The 8,490-nt window shown below is 39.2% G+C and overlaps 1 protein-coding gene across 3 annotated transcripts in view; it reads right to left on the bottom strand.

Annotated features, from left to right (window-relative positions):
• Nucleotides 1-8,490, bottom strand: part of spock3 (SPARC (osteonectin), cwcv and kazal like domains proteoglycan 3) — a 62,426-nt gene that overhangs the window by 15,441 nt on the left and 38,495 nt on the right. The gene's annotated exons all lie outside the window — the stretch shown is intronic.

An 8,490-nucleotide genomic window follows, 5' to 3' on the forward strand; every position in this document is an offset into this window, starting at 1 on the left:
CATTGTAATAAACTAGGAATCACAATCAACCACAACACACAATCACATTTGGAAGCATATATATGTAGTTTGTCCAGCATAATCACTACCATTTTTTGATTATGGAGGACTGTCACAACCATACAGCTGTATAGTACAGAAAAGAGTCATGAAAAAACATGAAATGTATACATGACATATTTCATGTTGAAAAATCGGTGTGATGACAAAAACACTTTATTTTGGTTTTGAAGCATGAATTACATGGTTTGGGTGAGTTCCTAAATTTGGCAGACAGACATGCAATAGAGTCGTGATTGTTATGGTGAAATACCATATATGGTTTGTATCCTGTTGTGACGTGAACACTGGCACGCGCTTGTTGGCGCTTCATGCCATGTCAATAAAGACGCACGTTGATTCAGCCCTTGCTTGTTTATTGCATAAAACCCACAAACAGTGATGTTCCAGCATACAGTTGTGACAATTGCACGGTTTAGAGAAAGTTAAGAGTGTTTAGAAAAATGTGCCAAAGCGATTAAGAAACTGTAACGTATACAAAACTAGCTTTACTGATCACAGGTAAACTTGATTAGTGTTTTCATTAAGAATAAATCAAATTAGCTGGTTAATTGTTGGTTAAGGCTAAGCAATGAACTGGAAAGCAACCCAACAGCTCTCTCATCTTTGTGCCCTTAAGGAATGTACTTCAAGGTGAGGAGAACAATCCCCAGCTATTATTGTCCTGTAGCCAGTACACACTGCCTGGTGACACTGCAGGCTATAAAACCCAATATATTGGATAACATCAGCAAAAATGTGCCTACTGGTGAGATTTGTACTTATTCAATGTATAAATAATTTCCAATTTAGTTAATTTTCTGCATCCAATATAATTTGCTTTGATGTGTGCATTAGATTTAATAGTCTGTGTATATTGTTTGGGAATGGTTTGGGGCATTTGATAAATCTAGTTTTGTTGTAAGTAATTAATGAGCGTAACTGATTGAATTCTTGTAGCTAATGCATCTGAAATCTGTGTTGATTGTTGATAAGATGCAGTACTGCAAGGAAGGAATGGCTGGGGCTTTGCATTCAGAAGCAGATGTCAGTTGTCATGTTTTCTAATTTTTTATGTTTAACACATTGGGTTGTGTTATGTTTCCTCTGACATTTTGTATAGATGTGTATACAGGATATGTTGCTTGCTCTTTAATTTGCCGTGGATAATTAAGTCTGGGACAAATAGTTGGGGTGTAACATATAAAAAAATGACGAGTCTGTGTCCTTTTTCAAAGTCACAGTATGTTTTTGGCACAGTGGGGAGAAAAAGCAAACATTTGAATGCAAATATAATGAAAAGTATATTTTTGACATAATTATTATGCTTGCATTGTATTGCATTCTGTCTGTCTGAAGTTAACAGAGACTTGCTCAGACGAGTCTTTATGCTAAATGGAAATAATGCATTTGCATGACGTTCTAGCATTTACCGATAGGGACATAAGGGCAAGTTGGTGCTTAATATAGTGCTTTATAGCACTTAAGTATGTTCACGGTGTGTGTTCAATACCCGCTTCTGTGTGTGTGTGTGTGTGTGTGTGTGTGTGTGTGTGTGTGTGTGTGTGTGTGTGTGTGTGTGTGTGTGTGTGTGTGCACTTAGATGGATGAAATGCAGAGCACAAATTCTGAGTATGGGAAACCCTACTTGGATACACTTCACTTTCACTTAATAAAATGCACATCTCAAGTTTAGGATAACTTGGATTGTGTACTCTTCCTACAGCAACTCAATGTGTCCTCACTTATTTTTCAGACGTGTTTGCAATGACTAAGTATACTGATATGAACATTATTGTTCCATTCTAAATCAATTACATTCCACACACACAGAAGTTCCACACATGCAGTGGTTTAAACAATGCTGCATTCATTCGGTACACGTGTGCCAAACCACAAGACCCATACCAAAATAGTGGAAAATTACCAGTACATTTTAAATTTTTATTTTTTACAGTGCGTAATTTTTTTGTTGAAAATGTACTGTAAATGTTCTGCCAGTACAGTATCCAGTAATTTACAGTATCCAGTACAGTATCCAGGAAATTTCCGTTGACCCTTAAGTCACAAACTAATGAAATGTGTATTTCAAAATACAGGTAAAACACCTGTAAAAACCAATATGGAAAATGCCTTCATATTTATACAGTACATTGTGCCCTATTTTTACAGACTTTTATTTACAGTGTAGCCTACTTCTCAATAAGTGACAAAATAATGCCAACATTTTCCTATTTACTTGTTGTGATGTGTATGGATATATTGTGTACTAAGGCCGACGGAAACTGAAAAGGTTCAATTTTCTAGACCGATACGGCTTGGAACTTTTCTATCATTCCTGCCTAATAATCAATTAACTTTGCTGCCCGTACCATGGATGCAGCAGGCGCAATGATAATACGTAACGCCTGAAAATAGTCCCCAGCATGCTCTCTGTGCAAGCAGGTTTTTACATTGGATATGTTGATGGAAGTTAGCCTATTTTCAGGCGTTGCGTAATGTCTAATTCCATAGACACCCCCTCCAGAAATACCAGGCTGGAACTCTTGCATGACTTGCAGGCCTCAGCCACATAACGACACATAGGAACAAGATGCAAATAATTTACTGCTCAAAGATGCATGGTAAGCAGCAATGCCTGCCCTGTGAACCTTTATAGTGGACCCAGCAGAAAAACTTTCCTAAAGGAACTCAGTATTGAACAGTATTGAACCAACTGGACAGTTAATTAGATCCAACTGGTGTTCTCTGCACTATAAAGTGAATGGTCTCCATTTCTAGGCATACGGTTTCCTCATGGAGGGAGCTCTATTTCAGAATGGTCTCAACAACCTTAGTTGAGAGACCAGAGTTCAAGTTCTCCTCAGGGGTCAAACCCACTTTTTCCATATCTCCAGTTGGGGTGATAGATTGTGCCCCCTGCCTGGGATAGAAGATCCCTCCTAATGGGAATCTCTCATGGAGATCCATACAGTCTCAATTCCCCAGGCCTCAGCCCCTGCCTCAACAGGATGTCTGCTCCCTGATTCATGTGCCCAGGGATACAAACTGCCCTCATCAAGAGCAGTTTGCCCTGGTTTCAAATGAGGATCTGGTGTGCCAGTCTGCAAAGAGGGTGCGACTGCAGATGTTCCTGGTGATTTATGTAAGAGACAACAAATGTGTCTCTTACAAGGACATGGTAGCCACTGAGATATGTCCGAAAATATCAAGAAATACAGCCATCATTTATGTGCCATGAAAGACGAGGACCTCGCCACAAAAAAAGATTTGCTGCCCTCCATACCATGAGGGAAATCATAAGCCTCTCATAAGCCTGTCATAAGCCTGGGCCAAGAACCAAGTCTTCTTTCACATCCCCAAGGTACAAAGGCATCTGTGTGTAACCTTGATGATACAAAGTCTTGACCCACCACTGCAATGGTTGCGTACAGAAGGCCAAAAGGAATCACACTGGATGCAGATGCCATGAGTCTCAACAGTCTCTGAAACTGTTTTGCAGTGCTTGGAATAGGCTTGCCAATGGCTGAGAGAATCAACTTGATCAGAGCAGGAGCCTGCATCATAGTAAATTCCCATACTACCACTTGAAATGTAGTTCCCTGTAGAGGAGAAGGAACACTCTTCTTGGAGTTCAGTCTACTCTTAACCCCAAGCACCTCATGTGGAGGAGGATGACATTTTGTTGCTAAACTGCCATTTCTTTGGATTGAGCCAGAATCAACCAATCATCTATATAATTAATTACATCGCAACATCTGCATCCATGCATTTAGTGAAGGTGTGGCCAGGCTAGGATAAAAGGAAGAAGCTTCGCCCCTAAAAGCCAACCTGATGAACTTTCTATGTTGAGGAAGAATGGATATGTGGAAGTACACGTCCTTCAGATCTATTGTGAAAAGCCAGTCCTCAGACCTGATCTGAGTCACAATAAGCTTCAATGTCAACATCTTAGACCTGTACATTAGGATGGATTTAGATTCAACCCCTCATCCATCTCCATAACTATAAATTACTGGCTGTAGAAATGTGAGTCTCTCTTTGGAAGAGGAACAAGTTCTATGGCCTGGTTTGCCAAAAGAGACTAAACGTCCTGTTCAGCACTCTAGTTGAGCCTGCTTGGGACTGACCACCATGGACTGGACTCTGTTTAAGCAAGGTGGACGAGAACAAAACTGGATGAATTCTGTATCCTCTTTCTATAGTCTGCAGAACCCATTGAGTCACATTTGGTAGAAGTCACCACACTATCAGTCTACCAAGGGAATTAGCCTTTTGAAATGACTAAAGCTGCTGACTAGCAGAGAACAACCAAACATACTCCTTCAATATCTTCCTTGGAAGGGGGAAGCTTCCCAGTGTCGCAACGTTCCCAGGTAGACACTGGACAATGAGCTTGCTGGAAACCACTGTTCCCTTGAAGCACTGGAGGTGGCGGGGTTGGCAGAAAAATTTCCAGAGGGCACAGAGAACAAATGCAAATGCAGAGCTGGTGTAAGCCATTTCTCCCCAGAGGGGCCTGCCCTCTAAGGCCCGAGCCCTCTGGTGATAGGACCTATTGCCTAGAGTCTTCCTCCCTGAGAAGGCCTCAGCTTAGTGCCTGTTTGTTTGCCTCCTGAAACATCTTGACAACAGTTTAATATGTCGCTGAAGAGGCCAGGATGGGACAGGTCACCTTAGCTGGCAAAGAATAGCTGATAGCACCGGTTTCCTTGGTGGCTCAAAGAGACAAATCTGTGGCCCAGAAAAACTTTTCCCCAGTGTGCTGGCCCACTCCCTCACCCTCATCCAAGCCCCATGATGAATAGTTGGACACTAAAAGGCCCTTTTACTAGTGTGGAGATTAAGGGTGCTTTCACATCTCTAATTCGGTTCATTAGGTCCGAACCAAGGGCAAACAATTATACATTGTTGCATTTTTCAGCTTTTTTGGTTCCTTTTCACACCACACTGATTGCTTTGGTCCGAACCAGTTGAAACGAACCAAAACGCACACACGTGACAACATCCACATCACTCATTGGCCATGGCGTATTTCCTAAACTGCTTTTTGATTGGTCAGAATTTACGTGTGGGAGGGCGTGCATTAATTATTAACTCCTGACATGCTCATCTTCAGAAAATATTGCCAACGATCGATCAGGTAATAATATCATGCACACAATGTCAGCGCAACCGACTACGGCAGCTGGTTCAGTCCAAAAATGATCAGTAATTTTGCAGTTGGTTCTGTTCGAGGTCGGATCACATTCTTACCACAAACAAACCACTCCAGAGTTCGTTTGAAAGCGTACCGAGACCACCTCTTCAAGGAGGTCTCGGTACACTTGTTTCGTCCGCTTTTGGTGCGCACCCGAGTGCGATTGCTGCTTTCAGACCAGACCAAACGAACCGCACCAAAGAGGGAAACGAACTCTAGTACGATTCAACCGAACTAAATGAGGCAGGTGTGAAAGCACCCCAAGAGTGAACGTGGAAACTGTGACTTGCTTGGTTGAAAATCCTTGTGAAAATGCATGTCAACAGGTGAACACTGAGAAAGGGATGGACCCATCTCAAGCTTCTCTGCTAAGTCTATTTCTGAGACCCCCCGTTATGGAGATTCACTCCCCTATAAACTCACCCCAATTATTCTAGGATGATTAATCATTTTAAAATAGAGATATTTAAATCATCTGGTGAAATAGTTTTTATGCCGCGATATATATATAGCAGAAAAACAAAATATCACGATATAGTTTTTTTTTATATCCGTAGCCCTACTGGCCACTCTCCACAGAGCATCCTTTATGGCACACATTCCCAGTGAACATAGTCAGCTCCCTCAAGAGCTGTCTGTGCATACTCTGCTCCCAAGCAGACCACACACACAGATCATATGTCCCCTCCTGTGATTTAATGCGAGCAGGGAGACACACAAGCTAGTGGTTGAAGTAGTCGATCTCTCGTCTAATCTATGCAAGCCCTAGAAGGCACAGAAGCTGGCGATGTTTGGTCTGGGTATCCTTTATCATTTCCGTGGTATGCTGTCATGTGTCACAGGATAACGTTTCGTTTTGTCATTGAGTGTTTTCACATATGCTTCAGACGCAATCACGCAGAAGTCTTTCTCATAGCGGCAACATTCTGACGCAGCGCTGAGTTCCCTCAAAAGTAATATATATATATATATATATATATTAAAGTTGTATTTATTCCTTTGATAGCAATGTGCATGTTGTGTATGAATGAAGATTTTTGGTCTTGCTGATATTCTCACCCCTACAAAAATCTATTGTAACCAGAGTTTCATGATCTTAAATTTAGTTTGCATTGCTTTGAACTGCGAGTTATCATTGACAGTCTTTTGATGGCGAAGGTGAGGGAATTTTCTCTGTAGCCTGAAGCAGAGCAGCTGAAGACAGGACCTATGTTCATTGGGATAATTATGAAAACAAACATTACCTTGCTGTATTTCTCACACGTACAACCATAAACACACTGACAGAAACAATCTGGAGCAGCAAACATTTAATAAGTTCCTAAGGGATTCAGCTTTGAGATTCTAAACAAAATAAGACTAGTTTGGCGTATTGAAATCTCTTTGCTGCTCTCGTTGCAGCTGAAAACATGCCAAGTACCCACCCTAGAGAGTACACATCCACACTTCCCACAGTTATAGAGATGAAAGATTGGTTTTAAATATAGAATAATTTGGTTCATCTAGTAATGACATATCATTACCATTTGTGAGGGCTTCATTTATGAAAAGAAAAACATTCATAATAGCATACTGCCATACTATTCTTACTATGTATGTACTGTAGTATGTGCTGTATATTGTGTGCAGTGTTCAAATTGTATGTATGGAATACCTGGATGAACTATTACATTTTCTGAAATATGTAGAAAACAACAAATATGGAATACTGTAAATTTTGTAGAGTGATGTATGTACCAGAAGTAATACAAGCTGTGATTTTGTAATCTCTCCTCCTTGACTAATTTTTTGACCAGACTGGCATTTTCAAACTGATAACTAGACACGACTGAGATGAGATTATGCGACCACCATATGGGTCAATGACAATGCCCGGATCTATTAAATTATTCAAAAATGCAATTAATATACACTTGAATACACTGAGCATGATTTTCATTTCTATATTAAAATTAATTTTGATGTGTTTTGGTGGGGCATAAAATGTAACAGTGACACAACTGTCCTGATATCATAATAAGAACAAGCAAAAAAACATTTAAAGGCTTACTTTTTTAAAAGAAAACCTAATACTTGTTTCATCAGTAAAAATGTGAATTATCTGTCAAGGTCAAAAAGTCCCTTAATTTACAAGGAAATGTTCAGGTTGTAACCTCACAAAAAACATAGGAAACTGATAAATGTTCTGAAGAACAGCATTTATTTTAAATAGTTGTGTAACGTTTTAAATGTTTTTAATGTCCTTTTTGATCAAATAAATACATTCTTGCTGAATAAAAGTATTAAAATGTGGGTTGCACAAACAAGGATTAATCTTAAATCTAGATTAAATCAAGGTTTGTTTTATAATTCTGTTGCACCAAACATTAAACCTTGTTTAAAAATAAGCAGGTTTACATTTAAACCATCATTATCATGATCCTGGATTTAATTTATATTATAACTTTTATCCTGTTGCTCCATAACTTTAAACTCAGATTTAAATCTCAGTTATGGATTAATTTTAAATTTACATGTAAGGAGGTTAAAATAAAATAAAGGCACCTTTAAACTATGCAGATGATTGAACTGAGTTTATGCCTGCTATCGAGTCCAGGATGCAGATCCGTCACTCATCTCGGTGGCGGATAAAGACATTTAATGGCAGCAGTGATGATGAGGCGATCAGACGGAATGGGTGGCACTGTCAAGAGTGGAGATATATCTATATACTATAGTCACTCCGCCAGTCATGACAGTTGTTTTGTCATAAATTACGATCCATTAATTGATACTATAAGTATATTTCCAGGCTTATGAAAACTGCACGCGCTGCGGAGAGAATTTCTGATTGACAGTAAAGAAGGAAATTTAATATTAGTATTGTTGCTGTCAATGGCGAATCCATCATGGCGACGAAAATTAAACGCAAATGGAGGGTTTCATAGCAGGTTAAATTTAAATCCCTGATTTGTTAATCTGGGTTTAAAATTAAGTGTTGCAACACAACTCGATTTAAATTAAAGTTTAGATCAACAAATCCTAGATTAGCTCTAAACTGAGTTTAATTGAATCCTTGTTGGTGCAACCCACCCTTAATGTCTTAAAACGTATTAAATATTTGAAGGAAAGTATATATTTAAACTTTTATAAGATGTGTACACTTATAAGGTTTGAGAGAATTTGTTTTATTGTTTATTATTTTATGGTTACACCACATTACTTTTTTAGCGTCATTAAAATGTATAATTCAAAATCACTGCCAGACAGTG

Source organism: Pseudorasbora parva, chromosome 4 (genome assembly GCF_024679245.1).
Source record: "Pseudorasbora parva isolate DD20220531a chromosome 4, ASM2467924v1, whole genome shotgun sequence".
Taxonomy (NCBI): domain Eukaryota; kingdom Metazoa; phylum Chordata; class Actinopteri; order Cypriniformes; family Gobionidae; genus Pseudorasbora; species Pseudorasbora parva.